General features: G+C 39.6%; 1 long non-coding RNA gene across 1 annotated transcript in view; it reads left to right on the top strand.

Annotated features, from left to right (window-relative positions):
- LOC116418723 overlaps positions 1-22,072 on the top strand; it is a 142,004-nt gene extending 119,932 nt beyond the window's left edge. The window contains exon 3 of the long non-coding RNA XR_004228862.1: positions 21,946-22,072. This is a non-coding gene — a long non-coding RNA (uncharacterized LOC116418723). The remainder of the gene's footprint in view (positions 1-21,945) is intronic.
- The last annotated feature ends 1,546 nt before the right edge of the window (positions 22,073-23,618 follow it).

Genomic DNA, 23,618 nt, shown 5'->3' with positions numbered 1-23,618 from the left:
GAAAACTTGGATGTTGTCTTAACATTGATAGTGATTCTGTGGGCATAGACATTGAATATAATTATTACGCCAGATACCCTAAGACTTATGAAATTGGCATTAAAGCACCATTAAGAGATACTGACCCACAGTTTAAACTGACTCAGACCAGGTGCAGTGGTTCATGCCTGTGATCTCAGCACTTTGGGAGTCCAAGGGAGGAGGCCTGCATGAGGTCAGGAGTTTGAGACCAACCTAGGCAACATAGTGAGACCCTGTTTCTACAAAACATTTAAAAATTAATGGGGCCTGGTGGCATGTGCCTGCAGTCCCAGCTATTCAAGAGGCTGAGGTGGGATGATTGCTTGAGCCCAGATCAAGGCTGCAGTGAGCTGTGATCATGCCCTTGCATGATCATGCCCTTTGAGACTCTATCTCAAAAAATGAAAATAAATTTTAAAAAATTAATTTATTCAATCTAAATGGTTTGATTTTTAATTTTACCATGTTTGGTGTTTAATAAACTATTCTTTGTTATTTCTATTCCTTGTATTATAAAAACTGTCACGAGTTATTGTTTCCAACATCATACATAAAACAGGAATAATCAAATTGGATTGTGCCAACATTTTAACTGATGAGTCCCAGAGTATTTCCATTTGTAGTGTTGATTTAATTCTGGAAGTTTGTGTTAAATTCCTTGTTGTTTCTTTTGTTGAAAATATTCTCTATCTTTATTTTAACATTATTTGATTAACTAAAGAGATGTAATTATTAATAAAATTATCATTTTAAAATTTTACATTGTGAATACTTAGCATGCTCTGGTCATAAACAGTATAATTGTGTTTGCAGTGAATAAATTGTTAGCCTAAAATAGAAAGAAGTCTTACATGAATTAGGGCAAAATTTATCTTGATGTTTTACAAATCCTTAGCCAGCTGTGAATATACAACTAAATAACACTACACTTCACAGAGAAAGCAATTTATCATGTGTGAATACATTTTTAGGAACTTTTGTATGATTAGTTTTGGAATAGAAAAATACAACTTGTGTAAGTAGAGAAATTTCACAAAGTGATAGCTAAGTGTGTACCACATCTGTGTTTTAGGTAGGTTGTGGCTTTGCTTGGGTTTTGCTTGGGCCCACTGGGCTCATTCTACTCACTTGGCCTGGAATCAGCTGTGCTTGACTCACACTACCAGCCTGGATCCCACATCTGCCAAGGGCGAGCCAGGCGCAGAGCAGCGAGAGGTGTGTGAGCAAACAATCATGGGGTCCAGCCACTGTGCACAGCCAGGCATGCCAGCTGCTGTGGTGGGGCAGGCAGCTCCATGCAAGGCTGTGGCTAGATCAGATGTACCACAAGTGGCTTCTGCTACAGGCACCTGCATCTGAACGATGCATCTGAATGCAGTGGCGACTGGAAACTTGGAGACCCCAGGAACAGCAGAGGCTCAAAGAGGGTGCCACAGTTGTAGCTCAGGGAGCCCCTAGGTCTGGGCTCCCCAGAAGGCCATAGCTCTTCTCTCCTTCTCATCACCCACAAGATGGTGAGTTGGGGGTTGTGGGAGCATGCTTCAGCACTGTTTGTGTTACAGCTCTTTCAGTCTCACCTGGTGAGTCCCAAGTTCTTGTTCTACATCCAGGAAGAATGAGATATGGACAACTGGAGGGTGAGCAAGGTGGAAAGGAGTTTCATTGAGTGACAGAATGGCTCTCAGGAGACCTGAAGTGGGTAACTCCTTTTTGCAGGCAAGTCGTCCCAATGAATGTCTAGCTCTCAGCAGAGAGGAGACCTGTAGTGGCCAGCTCCTTTCTGCAGGCAGGTCATCTAGAGGAGTGTGTGAGTCTGGCTGAGTCTGGGGTTTTTATGTGCTCAGAGTGGAGGAAGTACATGATGATTGGTCCATGGGCCGTCACGGGTGGGCCTGCAGAAAGCACCGTGTAGTTAGCCAGGTGGTCATCAATGAAGTTCTCACTCTAGGCTGCAGACTTTGCTCAGAACTGGCAGCCCAGCCCTCAGGCTTCAGGCCATCCCCGGCCTGAAGGTGGGGTTTCACTGGGGACCTGCCCCTTCCTGCCTAGGAACTTAACTGCTTTTAATACCATCCATGGCACCCAGGCTGCATGCCAAGAGATGCCCATAGGTTCATGCCAAGCTGCCCTCAGCCCCCCCCCCGGGCCCCCTCCTGCACTCATAGGTGTCTAAAGTCCGGAGGGAGCCAGTGCAGCAGAGGGCTGGTGTGTCAGTGCTCCCCTGAGCATGTTCATACCCAGCCGGGTTGTGACAGCACCCAGGCCCACCCACAACTTTGCTCCACCTCAGAGTGGATGCCCAGAGCTAGGAGAGGCCAGGGAGTGAGAACAGGTACTTTCAAGCCTGTGGGGGCAGGGAGCTTACTGGACCCCCGAGAGTGCAGGGATGCCTTGGTCTGGAGCCATGACTGGGTGGCTGCAGCTGTGCCTAGCAGCACAGGGCTCCTGCCCCACCAACTTAGTAGAGGATGGGGCTCCCACCTGTTCCCAGCCCCCACCGGTTCCATGAAGGGTGCAGCCCTTGCTATGCCTCCCCCACTGCAGCTGGCATCCCTACAGCAGCTGCTGCAGAGAGGCCACTGCCACCATGAACAGAGCAAGACCTTGTCTCAGAAAAAAAAAAAAAAAAAAAAAGAAGAAGGAGAAGATTCAGAGAACCAAGAAAGGCATAAAGGTGGAAAATAAAAGCCACTTTAAATGCTATAAAGTTGCTTAGTACAGAAAAAGGATTTCTACCTTCCTAACTTTCCAGTAACTGAAGGGTATTGACAAAATGGTTTTTTAAACAGAAATAGCGGAAAGGGCCTTATTTGTAGCAAAATAAAAATGAAACTAAGCATTAGAGAAACTTTTCTAGTATAAGAAAAATTAACCAAATACTTGAAAGTCAGTAATTGGCGAAACTGCCCTCTTTGATTTAGGGGGACATCCTGCTTTTTGTTGGAGGTCTAGAAACAGAGATAATTTGTTGTTTCCAATGATTTGGACAAATAGGGTACTCTTTGGTTCAAAATTATTAGATACAGCATTTTAGCAAATATATGAAATATCAATGACTTTTGTAATGTTAACATGTAAATGATGACAGATTTGGATTTGGGTTTTGAACTTCCCAAAGGAAAATTAAATTAATCAAAGCAAAGAAGCCCAGCTGGCATAAGCACTTGACAGATTCAAAAAAGATAGGACTGTTGGTTGTGTCTAATAGATTCTATTCTCAACCTTTTGTTTCAGCTTTAACATTTCTGTCCTTTCAAATGCTACCCTATCCCATCCACCTGCATCAAATGAGTAATAGCGTTTTACAAGTCGTAGCAATTTTTCTGAATGTAAGACAATGAGTGGCCATCTTTAGAAGGAAATTGCTTTCCAAGAATCAGGCTATCGTTTTTCATTTGAACTCATTAGTTGGTGCCTTCAAAGCTTTGCTTTCATATACTATGTATATTGTAGTCATACTACGTCCTTTGCATTTGTTTCCATTTATAAAGAGTACAATTAGCCTTTTTAATGCTTAATTCAGTCACGATTAAAGCTCCCCTAATGGTTAGGGATTGGGCTTTCCAAGGCTGAGGTGTTTTTAATTATTCATTCCTCTGTTTGTTTCTTACAGCAGCCTCAGCTGTGCTTTATTATTCAAAGGTTAATGCAAACTGAGAAGTGGATAAATTAAATCTGCCTAGCAGCCAACAACCCAACATGTTAGCAGACACTGTAAGATGGGGATGGGCAGTGTAAGTTATTTCCATCTTAGCAGCACTGCCAAAAGCAAAAACCACTAAATCCTTCAAAGATAGCCCACGTTGACAGGAATTGTTAAGGAATACTACAAGTTGATGGTTCTTAAATAGCAGATCTTCTGTAAAATCTGTGTTTGTTTTGCTTACAAAGAGCAGGTAGTGGCTGAAATCTGAAAGGCCAATAATAGCTACTGTAGAAAATTGATGTAGATACCATGACTAATGAACTTTATATAATATTAAATCACCAACTTGAGTGCTAGAAGTCACTTCTATAAATGTTTTACAACAGCCAACTGCAAAATCTCACATAAAAAGCTAGGGCATAATAGACCATCCCTAGACAACTAAGCAACTGAGTAGTGAACTATGACATAATGTGAAAGTGCTGTCATAACTTCACTGTTTTGAGCAACAAGATGTTTCTAGAGCCTTTCATTTGCGTCTTTTTCAAAATGTGTATTTATAGCTATAGAATAGCTCAGAATTTTATGGACTCTTAAGAGGGTGCCCTCTAGAAATACTGACCACAAATGATATGGAGGGAAAATAACTCATTTTATCAAGGGACATAGATTTTATAAATAAACCAAAGCCAAAAAGTAAACTTGAGTCTTCTGTTTGGTACTCATCATCTTTCCACCAGGGTATTCTGTGTGGCTGATCTCTTAAAAACTAGTTACCATCTGGGGCTGCACTTCCATCAAGAACCTTCATAGCTCAATTAATTACTTTGCATCACTTTTCTGTGGAACAGATAAGAAAGATAAACCTATGCCATGGTGCCCACACTGTTCTTGACTCCCTTTGACCGAAAACCCATCTGTCTTCCTAACCTTTGCTGATGGGCTAAAGGAAAGAAGGAAGGATAGGCGATGAAATCTGTGCCTGTCATTGACAGCCTGGATTCTTTTTTTTTTTTTTTTTTTTTTTTAACACAAAGCCTGATTCTTTCACGAAAGCCACTACAAAGTATTAGGAAATCGACGTTTATGAGATTAAATAGGGATTTAAGGAGGAAAAAAGTAAGTAGAGAATCTGATTTGAGAAGAATAATCCTATCTCACTTAGTTGTCACTAGGGTTAAAGAAGATGATGAATGTGAAAATGCTTTGTCAACTTGATAAGCCTATCCAGAGAATAAATATTGTTAAATAAGTTGCCAAATAACTAACTGAATGTTATTATATAAATATTGTTAAATTGCTAAGTGTTTAGAAGATATTAGGACATACCTATAATTTCTTCACACTATAGTAACTCTAGTCTGTACTTTTATTGGCACTTGTTTGTAATTCTAGTCAATTCTAGTCTCTTAAACAGGCAGTGAACTAATGTTGACACAATTTAGTGTATCATTGCTGCTGTGGTCTTCTCTGTCTCCTGCTTTCAGTCCACACTAAGCCTTGCTGTCAGAGTGTTGTATGGGAAAGAAGATGAGCTTTTCAGTGCTCATCTAGGTTTGAAATGCAGTTTCATCATTTACTGTGTAACCATTGCCAAGTCACTGAATTTCTTTGACCTTTAGTTTTAGATAACATTTAAGTTTGCAGAGTGAAAATAATTTGAAAACTATATGTGAATGATAATACTTACAATTTTTAAAGAACCTACTCTTTGCCAGACACTACATTTGACACTGAATGTATATAAATATAAAATGTCTTAATTCTTATAGCCTCACAAGGTAAAAAATGTTGCCTTTTTTACAGATAAGAGAGCTCAGTGATATGAAAGGTACTTAATATCTGACACATAGAAGATGCTCAGTAAATGGTGAATATTCTTATGTGGATTTCATTATGTGTTTCCTATTTAAAACCTTCCACTAGTGCTTATCAAACTTTTAATGTACACACCAGTCATCCAAGGACCTTGCCAAAAAGGTAGTTTCTCATTCAGTAGGTTTGCCCAGTGCTGCTTCTTGCTGGACCACACTTTGAGGCCCTCAGTGACTCCATAGTCTGTAATAGTAGTTCTATCATGGTGATTCTAGTTGTTCATTAGATTCTGATTCATCTGGTCAGGTTTGGGATCCAGGCTTTTTTGTTGTTGGGGCAGGGTGGGAGTTCCAGAAGCTGTTCAAGCTCTTTTTAAAGCAGTGGACTCCTTTTATTCAAAGAGTATTTAAAGAAATTATGTACTGACAATGTACACAAACACAGTGGAGTTTGTCTTGTTGAATCTCAGCTGGGGCGGGAGCAGCGAACTTAATGACCCCAAAAGACCTCAGTGGAGCCCTGCAGCTCCTAGGAGCAACAGATTTGAATATCACAGTTCCCCAGAGTACTTTTCCAATTCCTTATTATGTCATGTAAGGCCCTACACTATCTAACCTCAGCCATCCTGGTATATTTGCTGTTCTTCCAACAGGCAACCCACTTTCTTCTCCTGCCTTTTTCCATGAAGTGCCCTTAGTCTGTTATGCTTTATCTCCCTGTACCAGTTAAAATCCACTTCACCTTTCCAGCCCAGCTTAATTGCTTAATTGCCTCCCCTTTTATGAAGCCTTTCCCTGGAGGAGATGCAGTTCATGTCAGAACCTCCTGTGGGACTTGTTCAAATCATATACTCACCCTGAGAGAACCCAATGTTTCTTTTTCTCAGGTCACTGCTGAAATGAAACATGGTACTACTGTGGTATAAGACAGGGTGAAGAAGCTCACCTACCAGGAAATGAAAACTTTTTTTTTACAGTGTTCCCATAGCATCTTGATTATGAATCCTGTGGAAGAAATATGTCTTACCTTCTCTCTTCTTGCCCAGATAGGAAGCCCTTTGGGAATCAAGAATGTTCTTTATCTTGCCTAGATCACAGTACAGTGCCCTACACATAATGAGCACTGACACAAGATGTGTGTATTACTCCATTTTCATACTGCTGTGAAGAAATACCCAAGACTGGGTAATTCATAAAGAAAAAGAGGTATAATGAACTCACAGTTTCACATGGCTAGGAAGGCCTCACAATCATGGCGGGAGGTGAAGAGGGAGCAAAGGCAGGTCTTACATGGTGGCAGGCAAGAGAGCGTGTGCAGGGGAACTGCCCTTTATAAAACTGTCAGATCTCATGCGACTTATTCACTCTCAGGAGGACAGCATGGGAAAAACCCACCCCCATGATTCAGTTACCTCCCACTGGGTCCCTCCACGACACATGGGGATTGTGGGAGCTACAATTGAAGAAATTTGGGTGGGAACACAGTCAAGCCATATCAGTGGGTAACTACTGAAAATAAGTCTCAACACCGTATAGCTAGTATTTTAGTCCTGTGGGAGTCTTGATTTCCTGAAGTAATCATAGGAAAGTTTTTAAGTGAATCCACTTAACACTACTTTTTTTTTTTTTGAGATGGACCTCGCTCTGTGACCCAGGCTGGAGTGCAGTGGCATGATCTTGGCTCACTGCAGCCTCCACCTCCAGGGTTCAAGCCTCCCAAGTAATCTCAGCCTCCCAAGTAGCTGGGAGTACAGGTGCCTGGAACCACGCCCAGCTACTTTTTGTATTTTTAATAGAGACAGGGTTTCACTATGTTGGCCAAGCTGATCTCCAACTCCTAACCTCAAGTGATCCACCCACCTCCTCCTCCCAAAGTGCTGGGATTACAGGCATGAGCCACACCTGGCCTCAACACTACTACTTGTTGGCAGTAGTAGTGCCTCAACACTACTACTTGTTGGCAATCAATCAATATCTTTTATTCTTGGATTATTATTTACAGAGCCTATTTTAACCATCTAGCACTTTTCTTCCTGAACAGAACTGACATTTAGCCTTTCTTCCCCTAAACTTAAAAAACAAAAAAAGAAAAACAAAAACAAACCTCTTGTTTTTGTTGAAGTGGTAATGTGTGTATATCATAGAGGTGAGAGGATTAATTGTAAAGCCACCGTTTCAGAGTATGTGGGAACTTTGGCCTGGCTCTGCCTTCAGATGTTATAGAATGGATGATGCAAAACTGAAGGTATTCTTCACTGAATTATAAACCAAGAATGGTGGGGTTTATCAGGTCATTTGTGCATTTCTTTCATGATCTCAGCATTTGATGAGGAGAAGTATGGGGGTCAGAGAGAGACATTAGCATGCAAGATGTCATACAGCGGGTATAGCAAAGGGAAATTAGAGCCCTTAAAGAGAAATTCGTACTGTTTCCGTGGTATAAGTGCAGAGGTCAAGGAAGAGGTGAGCCCTCCTAGTTTCTTGCTTTGCCTGGTAACAGTAGTGTCACGGGATCCTCAGGTGTCACTTCACCAGCTGGAAACCTCTGTGACTGGCAGCGCCTCTGCTTGAGTTTTGCTCATGCCCACTGGGCTTGTTCCACCCATTCGGCCCAGCAGGCTGCACTCAGCTTGCACTACTGGCCTGGATCTTACACCTGCCAAGGGTGAGCCAGGCACAAAGTGGCGAGGGGTGTGTGAGTGAGCAGTCGTGAGGTCTGGTCACTGCACACATCCAGGTACACCATCTCCTGTGGCAAGACGGGCAGCTGTGGGTGCCAGCTCTGTGCAAGTCTGTAGCTGTAACAGATATACCACAAGAGGCTTCCACTGCAGGCAGCCACATCCAGACAAGGGGAATGCAGTGGCACCTGAAAGCTCAGAGATGCCAGGAACTGCAGAGCCCCATAGAAGGTATTACAGTGTGTCACGGCTCTGGCTCAGGTAGCCCTGAGATCTGGGTTCCCAGGAGAGCTTCAGCTCTTCTTTCTCTTTGCCTGCAGCATGGCAAATGGAGGAGAGCATGTTTTCATGGGGGCATGTTTCAGCTTGTTTGTACTACAGCTCTTTCAGTCCCACCATCCTGCTCCAGCCCACAGCTCCTGAGCTGACCTGGCCCTGCCACTGCAATTTTCAAGTTCTTGTCCCATGTCTGGGAAGAATGAGGTTATGCAGATAACTGGAGGGTGAGCAAGACAGAGAGAAGCTTTATTGAGTGACAGAACAGCTCTCAGGAGACCCCAGGTGGGTAACTCCTTTCAGCAGGCAGGTTGTACCAGTGAGTGTCTGAGTCTGGCTGAGTCTGAGGTTTTTATGTGCTCAGAATGAAGGAAGTATGTGCTGATTGGTCCATGGTCGGGCCTAGAAAAAGCACCATTCTACTGGCCAAGAGGCATCAGTGAAGTTCTCACTCTGGGTTGCATACTCCACCTTGGATTGGCAGCCCAGTCTCCAGACTTCAGGCGGTTCCTGGCTTGAAGGTGGGATTTCACCGGGGACCCACCACCTCCCACATAGGTACCTGTCTGCCTCCCACCACCATCAACATGCTGTCTGTAGTGCCCAGGCTGTCTATGCTGAGGGGTGCCTGCAGGCCTATGCTGAGTTTCCCTCAACACCCCCGGCCTCCCTCCCTGAGCTTATCAGCACCCAAAGCTTCAGAGGGGGCCAAAGTGGTGGGAGTAGGGGGCTGGCATGTCAGCACCAGCCCAAGTGTGTGCACACCCAACCAGGTTGCAACAGTGCCTAGGCTCAGCTACAACTTTGCTCTGCACTGGAGCAGGTGCTGGGACCAGCAAGAGGCCAGGGAATGGGAGCAGGCACTTATGAGCCTGCAGGGGCAGGGGGCTTTCCAGGTCCTAAGAGCACAGGGATGCCCAGGTCAGAACCACTGCTGGGCAGCTGCAGCTGCGCCTAGAAGTGCAGGCCCCCACCCTGCCAACTCGGTAGGGTCTGGGGCTTCCACTGGGATCACCTGTTCCCTGCCCCTGCCAGCTTCACAGAGCACACAACCCCAGACACGTTTCCCCCACTATGGCCATTGTCCCCACAGTGGCCAATCCAGATGCACTACCACCACCGTCAATAGCATAAACTTACATAGCCCTTACTATGAGCCAGGCACTGTTCTAGGCACTTTACATATATTAATTCATTTGATGCTCACATCAATTTTCTGAAGTAGCTACTTTTTCAGAGATGGACAACTGTAACATCAAGAGATTAAGTAGCTTGTTCTGAGTTACAAGGTAAGTGGCACTGCCAGGTTTTGGACCCTTCATCTCTGGATCTGAAGCATACTTTCTTTACCACTATGTTATGGTAATAGATTCATGTTTTACGATAGATATTTCTCTATTATTCTTCAACAAGCATTTATTAAGTGTCTCTGTGTATAGGTCACTTTTGCTGTTAGTCTTCTGGTTGAGTTGTCTTCCACTTCTTCTGCTTTGATAACGTTGGATTCCAAACAGCATAGTAGAAGAGGACAGTGATGATGGGTCTTGGAGCTAGATGATTGTGTAAGGAATACAAAAAAAAGAAATGCAGATAGTGGGATATCACAGCCAACCTTTTTAGCAATAAACTAGACAACTGTATGAAGAAATTGTTTATTATTTTCATAGCCAAGAAACAAAAGGTGTTCTCAGCCAAACAAAAGTGTACTGAGTGTCTTGTAGATATTTAACCTACTTTGGAAACAATTTGTCTTGATAATAACTCTTTATACAAATTACATTTCTTTTTTTTTTAATTAGACTTTAAGTTCTGGTATACATGTGCAGAACATGCAGTTTTGTTACATAGGTATACACGTGCCATGGTGGTTTGCTGCACCCATTAACCCGTCACCTGCATCAGGTATTTCTCCAAATGTTATTCCTCCGCTAGCGCCCCCACCCCCCGACAGGCCCCGGTGTGTGAGGTTCCCCTCCCTGTGTCCATGTGTTCTCATTGTTCAATTCCCACTTACAAGTGAGAACACAAATTACATACCTTAACTAGTCTGTCTAAGATAGTTAACTGTCCCTCAGATCTGCCCCATCTTAACTTCCAAATGGAATTTTTACTGTGATTACTTTTGTAAATATTATAAAGTAATAATTATGCAATTAGAATGATACCGGGGAGCTTTACATTCTGCCATGTATGAGTGGTAACATTTTTGAGAATTGAAAATTTTTGAGAAGGGATTTGGCTTCCTGAAAACCGTGTAGGGGCAGCAGTGGTTTGCATTCTTGTCAAAAGCTTGTTTATACTCCAGATAAGATGGGTAGATACATTAAAACTCCACAGCTTCCCTCTCTAACAGGTGGGAGGTGGGGGTGGAATTAATTTAAGAAATACTCTTTGCTACATTGGCTAGCTCACAGGCCCAAGTGTTCTTACAGTACAGATAAGAGAGGTTATTTCTGGAAACCCTGAGTACCTTGAGGCCTTTCATTACATATTTGAAACATGCCCAGGATGAAAAGGTTGAAAAATACACTCCGATGCGTTATCTTAATCTCTGGTGTCCTGTCAAGCAGGGTAGTTTATCGTAATGGTTACCTTTCTGGTTTTTTTCTTCAGTCTTCGTATCTAATTGGCAGGAGTAGTGACAGGGTAAGAGTCTTCACTTTAGAATTAGAGCAGTGGTCCCCCACCTTTTTGGCACCATGGACCAGTTTCATAGAAGACAATTTTTCAACAGATGGCGTGGGTCAGGGGATGGTTTTGGGATGATTCAAGCACGTTACATTTATTACGCACTTTATTTCTATTATTACATTGTAATATATAATGAAATAATTATATAACTCACCATCATGTAGAATCAGTGGGAGACCTGAGCTTGTTTTTCTGCATCTAGACGGTCCCATCTGAGGGTGATGGGAGACAGTAACAAGTCATTAGGTACTAGATTATCATAAGGAGCACACAACCTAGATCCTCGCATGCACACTTCACAATAGGGTTTGCGTTCCTATGAGAATCTAATGCCGCCAATGATCTGACAGGAAGAGGACATTAGCATGCAAGATGTCATACAGCTTGTATAAAAAAGGGAAATTGGAGCCCTTAAAGAGAAACTCTTACTGTTTCCATGGTGTAAGTGCAGAGGTCAAGGAAGAGGTGAGTCCTACTAGTTTCTTGCTTTGCCTAGTAACAACAGCAGTGTCACGGGATAATGCAAATAATGCGAACAATGGGGAGTGCCTGTAAATACACGTGAAGCTTTGCTCACTCACCTGCTGCTTACCTCCTGCTGTGTGACCTGCTTCCTAACAGGCCACGGACTGGTACTGGGAGTTGGGGAACACTGGATTGGAGGGTTCAGGTTTTCTTCTCTGGGTGTGACCTTGAGCAAAGCACTTCACTTTTCTGACCCTTAATATTATTGCCTTTGAAGTGAAGGCTTTCAATGGAAGTGTTCAGCAGGGAAGGAGCCTTTTCATTTTTCCTAAGTATTCCTTTCTTTCTCCTTCCCCCCATATACATGCTGACAATCACTGCTGAAGTGAGCCATTTTTACTGCAAGGAGAGAAAGGTATAGTGGAAAAGGGGAAAAAAAGTTGAGAACCACACAGCTCATTTCTGGAGTCCTTTCAGCTAATTAAAGGATTGTAGATTTTGGAATTCAGTATTTTAATTCTGATTGATTTTATGCCTAATTGTCCAACTGAATGGATTTCTAGTCCAGTTCTAATGCTTGCTTGCTTCTGTGTTATAAAAAAGTTGAAATCTAGATGGTTTCCAAAGTCTTTATAATCATAACCTATTTCTGACAGCCCATGTATATACAGGTTGAACATCCAAAATTTGAAAATTTTAAATCTGGAAAACTTTTGGTCGCAAGCATTTCAGATAAGAGATACTCAACCTGTAAAAAGTAAGACTTAGTTCTTGTTGATTCCATGGTTGGTCTTTATGTTTACAAGTAAACGCGTATTATAAAAGTGTAGCTTAAAAAGTAAAGGAAGATTATACAGTTTTTCCCTGTAGTCTTTCTTCCTGTTTCCCAGTTTCTCTACTTATCCCTGCTCACTACTTTATACAGTTATGTCTCTTAAAATTTTAAGTCCGTTGGCATAGTTGTGTACTCACTGCAGTGTATCCACACATTGGGAAAATTAATATACACACAGGTAACACAAAAAGAGGCAGGGAAGTTGAGGAGTGTCATGAACTTACTGAGGAAGTCTTCCTTTCTCAGCGACTCGTAGAAGGCTAGTTTACTCTCTAAGCTTGCTGGCTACTACTTTCCCTGGGAAAGGAAAGTATTATGATTATTAAGTAGTAGTTATTTTTTCATTTAAAATATTCTTTTTCTTCTATTTCTTCCTCTCTGCTAAGTTGTTGACAGTGATAACAAACAGTACAGAGTAGGTAAAAATAGTGACTTTAAAACGATATTTGGTGAAAGATCGCCAAAATCATTTTTTTCATCTTTACATCTCAAATCTGTAAAGTGTGATTGAGGGTAAATATCATTCCCTCTGCAAGTAATTCCAGTATGATTGGAGTAATTGAGTTGAAGGGGAACTTTGGGATGGCAAGGGGTGGGACCAGAAGTTTAAGCGGGAGCCAATTCTTTATGAAAGACCTTGTATACTACAAAGAACTTTGGGCTTGATCATGAAGAACCTAGAGAAAGCAGGGAAGCAAAAGATCCTACTTAAAGGAGTTTCTGGAAATTGCCCTATCTGCAGTTTGGTGAACAGATTGGAGGGAAGCAAAACTGGAGGCAGGGAAACCATGCAAGACGCTGGTGCCATAATCTAAATGAGAGCTGATGCGGCCAATAATCATAGTACAGAGATAACACTGAAGTAAGATTCAACAGGATTTGGGGGACTTAGAGCAGAGGAGAAAAAAGAGGCATGGTCAAGGATGACTCTCAGATTTATGACCAGATTGGAGATACCCAGAATGAAGGTGAAAAGACTAGGTAGCTGACGGTAGAACCCGTAAGTAGGCAGACATTGAAGAGGACAAACAAAATGGAGTAGAACCCTAAATTAGAGAGAGACTGTCACGAGAGAAACACCTTCATTTTTGTGTTGTATGCCAAAAGCTCAATATCCCTGCAGCTAGCTTCCAAAGGGGCTTTGGATATAGGTGCAGTATATAGTTTGAATGTGAACAATGTACTTTCCCACAGGAAGGATGAATTCAGTTACATGGACTCTGCTTATAAGCAAGGATTGCTAAAGCTTTTGAAAAATCCCCTCATCTTCTTCTCACTACCCCATCCCTGGTAATTTCAGGTCAGTTCCCTGGACTTACAGGGACTGAACACCTATTCTTCAGACAAGATGCTCCCTACCTGATCAGTCACACACATATTGTAAGAGAGTTTCACTGGGTTGTAGGATTAACAGACAGCAATTCTCACTTGCTGTGTAGTATGATTAGATTTTTTAAACACACAGTTTAGATATCCATTGCCGTTAAAACTTTATTTTCAGCTAGCTTACTCTATGAATATTAATTTTAAAAAGCCCATTCCCCTTTAATTACTTCTAGTTATGCCATCAATTATAATCCCTTCAATCAAGATTTAGACTTATAGTATACATAGCTAATGTTTATTCAGCTTTTGGTATGTTCAAGCAAGGTTCTAAGCACTTTTTTTGTAATAATATCATTAAACCCCCCAATAACCTCCCAACTTCTTTGATTCATGATGTAGAAATATACTGTGAGCTATGTATGTAATTTTAAATATCCTAGTAGTCACATTAAAAAGAGGAAAAAAGAAATAGGTGAATTTTATTTTAATACATTTTTAGCCCACCATTTCAACCTGTAATTATTATTAAATAATTATTAAATAAATAGTAATTCTTAAAATTACTGATCAGATATTTTACTTTCTTTTGAGGTACCATTATCTCATTTTACTTACGAAGGGATTGAGGCACAGAAAGGTTAAGTGAAAAGTGGTGGCAAGTCAGACATATTCTTTTATGGAGCCAGAATCCCAACATTGCCAAGGCATCCTTCCTCTTTACCTGTCCCAGAGTCAGTGTTAAGTGAAAAAGCAGTAGACAGAGCCAAAAACTCTTGGTCTTAGAATCACAGATATGGCACAGCAGATTGAAAAGTATTCAGTATATTAAAAGCATCTTATGATCTTAAGTAAAGACAGTGAGAGCCTAGTTATTTTTATTGCATGTAATATTTCAGCTGTACATAGGGGCTCATCCACTGTAGGCTGCAGCATGGGAAGCTGAACGTGGTTTGATTCCGTTGCAGGATTTCTCCTGAAGCAGCAACCTTGGGCATTCAGCCAAATCGTAATTTGCTGATATTTTTCGTTCTAAAAGATTTACCTCATTGTGTTTTTATTTTGAAATTTAACTATGAAAGCTTTAGGTTTTTTCCTTATTTAAAAAATAAAATCTGAAAATAAAACAGTACGGGAATTGATAATTTTCAGAATGTTGCAAGTGGGAAAACATTACTAAATAACCTAACACCTGAAAATCCTGATGTTAAGTAAACATTCTATTCATTGATAATTTGGATTTCCTGAGAGTGGCAGCAGTGAATATACATGTTTTCTAAAGTTCTGCTATATCTAAATATACATCATAAGATTAGGTTACAGAATCATTACTATTATTTTTTGATGTACACATCTTTGTAGCCTTGTTTTTCAGTTCTGAAACCATTCTTATAAATTTACAAAACAGTCAGCCTGTTTGAGTGTATTTTTGATCATCTACAACATGTAACAGCAACCACAACAGCAGCTGACCTTTGGAGGGTTACTATTTTCCAAGTTCTGTGAGTACAATTCTACTAAAAATTTACAAGATTGGTACTATAATTATCTCATTTTGCAGTCAAGGAAACTAAGACATAGAAAAATTACACATTTACCCAGGTCCTACCAGGCTTTAAATGCCAAGGCTAGGATTCAGACAACTTAGTCTGACTCCAGAGCCTATTTATGTTCTTCATCATTGCTCTGTACTGCAAGTGTCCTCCGGCACCAAATTTTATTTGATCAGCTTGAGAGATAAGTGATCATTAAAAGTAAAACACAGTCTACAGATTTCTTTTTTTTTTTTTTTTTTTGAGACAGAGTCTTGCTCTCTTCCCTAGGCTGGAGTGCAGTGGCCGGATCTGAGCTCACTGCAAGCTCCACCTCCCGGGTTCACACCGTTCTCCTGCCTCAGCCTCCCGAGTCGCTGGAACTACAGGCACCCGCCACCTCTCCCGGCTAGTTTTTTTTGTATTTTTTTTAGTAGAGGCAGGGTTTCACCGTGTTAGCCAGGATGGTCTCGATCTCCTGACCTCGTGATCCGCCCATCTCGACCTCCCAAAGTGCTAGGATTACAGGCTTGAGCCACCGTGCCCGGCCCAGTCTACAGATTTCTTTCTCACTTCTTGATTCATGATACAGAAATGATGTGAGCCGTGTATGTAATTTTAAATTTCCTGATAGCCACACTAAAGGAAAAAGCAATAGGCGAAGCATATTTTAATAAATTTTACGCCAATACATTCCAAGTATTACCATTTCAACATGTAGTTATTTGTTAATTATTAAATTAATAGGTAAATAGTAATTAAAATTATTAATGAGCTATTTTACTTTCTTTTGCATTAAGTCTTCAAACTTTGGTGTATATTTTACACATACAGACAGCACATTTCAATTTGCCCTAGCCACATTTCAAGTGCTTAATAGCCACATGGCTACCATATTATACAGCAAAGTTTTGGATGTTGGGTTCTCAACTGGTACATATCCAAATAGGAGTGGGGCAAAGGGCTGTGCAGTTCAAGAACCACTGCTGTAAGCTTTGGGATTTCAAGTGATACATTTCTAAAATGTTGGAAGATTTCTAAAATGTTAAAATTTTTATATGAGGGAAATAGTATTAGTTTTATATGCATTTTTTTTTTTTTTTTTTTTTTTTTTTTTTTTTTTTTTTTGAGAGTCTTACTCTGCCACCCAGGCTGGAGTGCAGTGGCGTGATCTTGGCTCACTGCAACCTCCACCTCCTAGGTTCAAGCAATTCTCCTGCCTCAGATAGTATCCCATCTCCTATCTCCTGGGATAGGAGTATCCCAGATACTCCTCCCAAGTAGCTGGGATTACAGGCGCCCACCACCACACCTGGCAAATTTGTGTATTTTATTAATAGAGATGAGATTTCACCAAGTTGGCCGGGCTGGTCTCGAACTCCTGGCCTCAAATGATCCGCCTGCCTCGGCCTCCCAAAGTGCTGTGATTGCAGGCTAGTTTTATATGCATTTTAGAAGACCAGTCTGTTATCAAGATAATTTGTTGCTACTGGCTAAGATTTCTTAAAGAAGCACACTTTGACAGCATAAACCAATTCAGAGTGATAATATTAGCTGGGTTATTTTAGTCCACTGTTAATAACTACATAGACAGCTGAATAACTTCAAAGAACCAATAAAACTTGGAGTTCTGACTGAGAGCCAAATAAAACTTGGAATGGGCAAAAATTGGGTTTATGTTATCTGTAGACATTGCCCTTCTGGGATACTGCTGTCTTCTACTTCGGAGTCCCTTCCTCGGCCGCACTATTTGGTAGCGACTCCTTATTTAGCCTGTATCTTATAATTTACTGTGGTTACCATCCTTGGGAGGCTATTTTAAGGTTTCTTAAAGTGACTCAGAGAAATTATAGCTTGGGATTTGCTAGATGTGTTTGTGTATGTTATTTCATAGCTGTATACACTCACCTGTGTGTATTTTTTAACTGAATTTATTCATCTACCTTGAAGTAATGTTGTAACCATAAACCTGTAATTTTCTCTACTTTTAAACTCTTCCTTCTGATAAGGTTATCTATTCGCATTGGGTTTAATTATAGCTCAAAGCATAACCATGTGTATTATTCATCTGAGTGAGTGAGCCTGTCTGGCAAGAAGAGGCTGTTGTTGCCAAAGCTTTATTGTCATCTGGGCTGAATATACTCTGTGCCTCATTGCCAGCCTCAGGAGAAGGAGGAAACGGGGCAATGGGGAAGGAATGCTGTACTCTAGTCCCTTACACCACTACTTCTCAATATATTCCAGCCCTTTGCAGTGAGCTAGGATAACTGTGATTTTATTTACTTCATCTTTTTTTAAAACAAGAGAAATCAAACACTAGAAATAAAATTTAACTCTGCTTCATTACCCATCTCTACATCTATTTCCTCCCATCTCCCCACTCCACCTCATCCCTTGTTGTTCTCATAACCACTATCATGAATTTAGGTTTATCTTTCCAGATAATTTCTTAAATGACTTGGACATAGATATGTATCCATAAATAATATAAAATATTCATACCATAGGACCTGTAAATTCATACAGTAGGATCTTATAAATTAAAAAAGAGTAGGATCTGTTTTTAATTTTTACAGTAGGATCACACTGTACATATGCAGCACATTGCTTTTCTCACCATATTGGTAGATTTTGACGTAATTTTTCTTAATGTAAGAATTTGTTACATATGTAATAATGTATCTAACACATGGCAGATTAGAAAACCTAGTAATAAAACAGAAAGCACCTGAATCCACTGCACACACTGAGAAGTAAAACATACCCAGAACCATTGAAGCTCCAGTGTGCTGCTTCTCCAACCTCTGCTCCCACCCAGGAAACCACTCTTCTGAACTTTCTTCTTACTCATTTTCTTTTCTTACCTCATATTTATATGTCCCTCAATAGTATATATCCTTGTTTGCTTGTTTTTAAGCTTTGTAGAAATAGTATCATACTGTATATATTCTTTTTAGTCTTAATTTTTATTCAATATATTTTTAAGATTCATTCATGTTAATCTGTATATTTTCACTGCTATATAGTATTCCTACCCATTTTTCTGTCAGTAGCCATTTGTGTTGTCTCCAATTTTGCTGTTATAAATAGTGCTTCTGTAAACATTCTCAGTGTCTTCTGGTGATACACACATGTAAAAGTTTCTCTGTAGTATATACCTGGGAGTATAATTGCTATGTTGTAAAGTAGGTGTACAGTTGACCCTTGAACAACTCGGGTTAGAGGTACCAACCCCCCATGCCATCAAAAATTCACGTATAACTTTTGACTTTCTCCAAATTTAACTACTAATAATACCCTACTGTTGACAAGAAGCCTTACTCATAACATAAACCTTTCAGTTAGCACATGTTTTGCATGTTATATGTATATATGCTGTATTCTTACAATAAACTAGAAAAAAGAAAATATTAAGAAAGTCATAAGGAAGAGAAAATACATTTACAGTATTGTACTGTATTTATTGTTACCCTAAATTTACATCATCTGTTTACAAGATGAAATGGCAGCTAACCACAACCATAGACCTCAATCTACAGTGTATATCAAGTAATTCAACTTTTTCTTGTAATGGCATGACTTTTCTCTGCTTCTTGGGAGCACTTCCAGAATCACTAGTGGCCCTTCATATGGATCCCATGGTGTTATTTAAGGTTTACAGTATTGCACAAACACAATGAAAAATAGGCAAGAACTGAGAGAGATCAGTTTTTACCGCAGTATGCAATTTGCTGGAGAGATGAGCTGCTCATGCAGAGATGATTTTTGTCACATGGCATTGTAGGCATTTTAGGCAGCTATTGGCAATAGCTGAGTTCATTGCAATAGCAACAGGAGGTGGCTACAAAATTATTACAGTAGTACAGTATGTACTACAGTTACTTTTATGCATTTTATTGTGATTTAATACTATGTGTTTGCTTACATTTCTTTTAAATGCACATGGCATCATGTATGGTTTTTGTGTATAATTTTAACTTTTCCATAAGAGATTGGTATATATTTTCTGGTAGTAAATGAGAAAAACTAATACCTTTGTATATTTTGTGCACTCATGACATTCTTAACTTTCTCTTAATTTTTCAATATTTCTAGGCTAGTGCTTTGTCAGCGAGTTTTTTCAAATTGTCACAAATCTCAAATTTTTCTAGTGTATTTTCTTGAAATTTACTTCATCTCAGTTGACCCACGCAATGCAGACCTGTTGTTTAGGGGTCAACTGTATATTCAACTTAACTAGATGAGCCTATGTTCTTATCCAGAGTGATTACTCATAGTCATCAGCAGTACATAGCTCTTCTGGTTTTTCTACATCCTCATCAACATATGGTTTTATCTGGCATTTATTTTTGCCTTTGCATTTTGTAAAATAATATTACTGAATTGTGATTTTTAGTTTCATTTCCCCGATTTTGATGATATTGAGCATTTTTCATATGATTATTGGCCATTTGTGTTTCCCTTTTTTGGAAATATCTATGTATTTTTTAATAGAGTTAGTCTTTTTTTAGTTGATTCTTAGGAACTTGTATATTCTCAACACTAGCATTTGGTCACTTTTATATGATCCAAATATCTTTTCTCAGTTTGTGGCTTGCCTTGTCACTCTCTTCAGTCAAACTCTAAAATTTTGACTTTTGCATTTAAATATTTAATCCATCTGCAGCAGAGTTTGTTTATTTACTGAGGGTAAAAATCTAGTTTCTCTGTTTTTCAAATATAAAAACTTTTCCTAGTACCATCAGTTGACATAAATCAGGTTTTCATATGCGTGTGAAAAAGTTTAAGGAATTTCTTTGAGCTTCCAAAAAAAGTTGTAAATCAACTTGTCGAATTTTGGTTTTAAAAAGCAGTTGGACTTTTTAATTGGAATTGTGATTAATCAATTTGGGGAAATTGACATCTGATATCAGGTCTCCCTACCCGTAAACTTGGTATCTCTCTCCATTTATTTAACTCTTATGAGTATTTTTCAATAAGTTTTATATAATTTTCTCCATAAAGATCTCACATATCTTTTATGACTTTATTCATAGCTTCCTTACAAGACCTATTGCAAGTCATTTAAAAATACATCTTCTAGGACCAGGTGTGGTCCAGTGATGCGTGCCTGTAAACCCAGCTACTTGAGAGGCTGAGACCCAAGAATGACTTGAGCCCAGGAGTCCAAGACTAGCCTGGGCAACATAGTGAGACCCTGTCTCAAAAAAAAAAAAATGCATTTTCTGGTGGTGTATTGAAATGAAGTTGATATTTGGATATTGAGCTTATATCTAGCAATTTCACTAAACTCTTTTTATTAAGTTTAATACATTGTGTATATATACATATATATAGTATTTAGGTTCACAGGGAAAAAAGCCCATATATGTAAATACTACAAATACTATTTTATTTCTTCTATCCCAATCCATATACCTTTTATTTTGCCTTCTGATTTTCATACTTTGATAAATATGATCTCTAGTACAGTACTGATTAGAAGTGGGAATAACAGCCATTCTTGTCTTATTCATCAATTTAAAGGGAGTGTTTTTAATATTTTACCATTGAATATAGTAGTTGATGTGAGGTTTTTGATAGATGTCTTTTATCAGGTTAAAGAAGTTTCCCTCTATTCCACTTTTGCTAAGTTTATGGAGTTTTTTAAATTACGAATGGCTGTTTGTGATAAAATGGCTGCTTAGTAATGAGTTTTTTGTAGATATAAACTCATTTCAAAATAAGAGGGAAAAGAAGCTGAATCCTTATTGGCAACAAAATCTTTCCCAAGCCTCTTAATAGGGTTGCCTACTTTGTTATAGGGTGTGAGGAGAATTTCTAGTATTCTGTTATTATTACATGTAGGTAATAGCTTGATGAAACAAAAAGAACACTGGAAAGCTAAATCCTAATCTCATTTTGCCCTTCTTTTTACCTGAGAGAACTAATACAATTCACTTGACTCACGTGGGCCATATTGTTTTCAGCAAAATTCTCTGAAACTCAGAGACATGTGTACTGCTGGTAGCCATGTGGCTTCTTCATTTGCCTTGTTATTAATCCATCATCATCCAACATACTGACTTAGGAGGCACTAAGGACCAGGTACAACCTGTTCCTCCAGCACCTTCTAGGGAGGGTGGAAAGAAGCAGTAGTTACAAAACACAGTTATAAAACAAAATGATACATCTTACCATCTACAGACCTTATTGCTCATGATGTGTGGGTCAGGAAGTCCTTTGGGTGGGAAGAAAGAAAGGAAGATTCAGATGGGGTATGATATTTGAGCAGAGACTTTGGATGATGAACATTGAACCTCCTTTGTGTTCTCAGTTGTTAGCAAAGGGATCAGACTAGGCATTCCCCAGAGGCCCTTCTAACTTTGAAATTTTGTCTCTGACACCACAAATAATTTCATGCTTTTATTAAACATTTGTGTTCCTTCCTCTGGCCTATGGTCCTTGGACTCTTGTTCCATAGGCTTAGGGTTGTGAATGACAAAAGAGGATCTTGGTGTTCTTTTATTAAGTAATAACAATATGAATCTTAACAGAGAGTTAACTGATTAACTTTTTGTGTTTTTATGGAATTGCTCAATTGGTTATCATAAATAGATTTTGTTAAATTCCAGCCTTTATATAATTTCTAAGCACATTTCATTTGTATGTCTTATTTCAGTGCTGGACCCAAAGGAGACAACATTTATGAATGGAGGTCAACTATATTGGGACCCCCAGGATCTGTCTATGAAGGAGGGGTATTCTTTCTTGACATTACCTTTTCACCAGACTATCCGTTTAAACCCCCTAAGGTCAGTATGAATTTTCATTGGTTTTTAGCAATATGGATTATATTTCTAGATACATATACTTATTCTTAAATATACATTTCTAGGGATGCATGTCTATTCTGTTGTCACAGACAGCTTCCCAGGATTGATAGTGTATAAAATGAAAGAGTGTAAAAAAATTGTAGGTTGTTCCTCCACCCCAACTTTTTACTGATTTCATTGTTTTTTCTCCTCCTTTTTCTCTTCATTATCTGCTTTCTTTGTTATACGTTTTAATGTAATATAAAACACCATGTTTTATGGGTGAAAATGGGGGCATAAGATTGGGCCAGGGTTAGTACCAGAGCCCAGAGAATCAGACGTAGCCTGGAGCCAGAGCCCAAGCAAGCTAAGCGCAAGAATCAGGCTAAAGGAGGAGGAAGCCTTGCGAAGGCAAAGTTTATAGCACCAGCTATGGAGGTTTGAGTTTTGGTGCCTCTAGAGTTCAGCTGCTCACATGTAGTACACATGGACTAGTATGGAAAGTATGACCCACAGAGACGTAAAAATCATGTTAAGAAAATTTAGTAAAGAAGCATTTATAATAGTTCATTAATGAAACTGATTAATTAATGAAAAGTCATTTATGTTGCTGTCTGATGTGCAAGAGTGCAGTGAAATCAGAACATGAAAGAACTCTCACTTATTAAAGCCAAGATTATATACTTTAGAAAGTCTTCACATTCCTTTCTACTGCCTATAAGTCAGATGGTTTTAAATATCATGTCATCTCTATTAGCATTTGTTCTCCACTATGGCAAAGGAAATGACCCTGAGGACACTATGTTTTGGCTACCAAGAAAGAATTCTCATCTGGCCCTGACTTAACGTCACAATGCACAGGGATACAAAACTTGTTTGCATTGTGTAGGTTGGAGTAAACAATATAAGAAAACAAGAATAAGACTAGACCTTCACGATGACTTTCTATAATTCCCTTCCCTCTTCTTTTTTGCCCCTGCTCTTCCTTTCTTCCTTCCTTTCCATTGATGCTTAGATAGTGTTACCAAAGCAAAAAGTAGTAACTATAATTATCCTCAATGAGGAAACCAAGGACAGAGGAACTAAGTAACTTGTCCAGCATTAGGCATCAAGCAAATTGTGGTATAAAGATTTGAATCTGGAAAGCCTGACTCCAAAGCCCATACTTCTTCCTACATTACACAATACATTTTATTCAAGCTGTCGGGGCTGGTGGCACTGATGACCACCAAGAGCTTGCATTTGGCAGATTTTCAGTGACAAAGCCATAGTAAATCTAATACTTATCTTCTCCCTTTACTGGATGGGACCCTTATACCTTTCTTTTCTACTTTAGACCAGCCCTTAAGTTACCTGGAGTATCTGTTGTACTACAAGGGATGTAAGGACCTTTCTTTCTCAGCCTTTACAGTAAAGGATGCACAGAGTAAGGAAGGAGGAAGAAAACTCAGACCAGGATATTGTGCTGCTTGTAAATCTGATGTGATCTGTTCCTTGAGATTAGCAGTTTCAGAAAATGTGTGGGCTTATCCAATTTCTG

Source organism: Piliocolobus tephrosceles, chromosome 2 (assembly GCF_002776525.5).
Source record: "Piliocolobus tephrosceles isolate RC106 chromosome 2, ASM277652v3, whole genome shotgun sequence".
NCBI lineage: Eukaryota > Metazoa > Chordata > Mammalia > Primates > Cercopithecidae > Piliocolobus > Piliocolobus tephrosceles.
The sequence above is the reverse complement of the archived record's forward strand: the minus strand, read 5'-3'. Positions and strand labels throughout refer to the sequence as shown.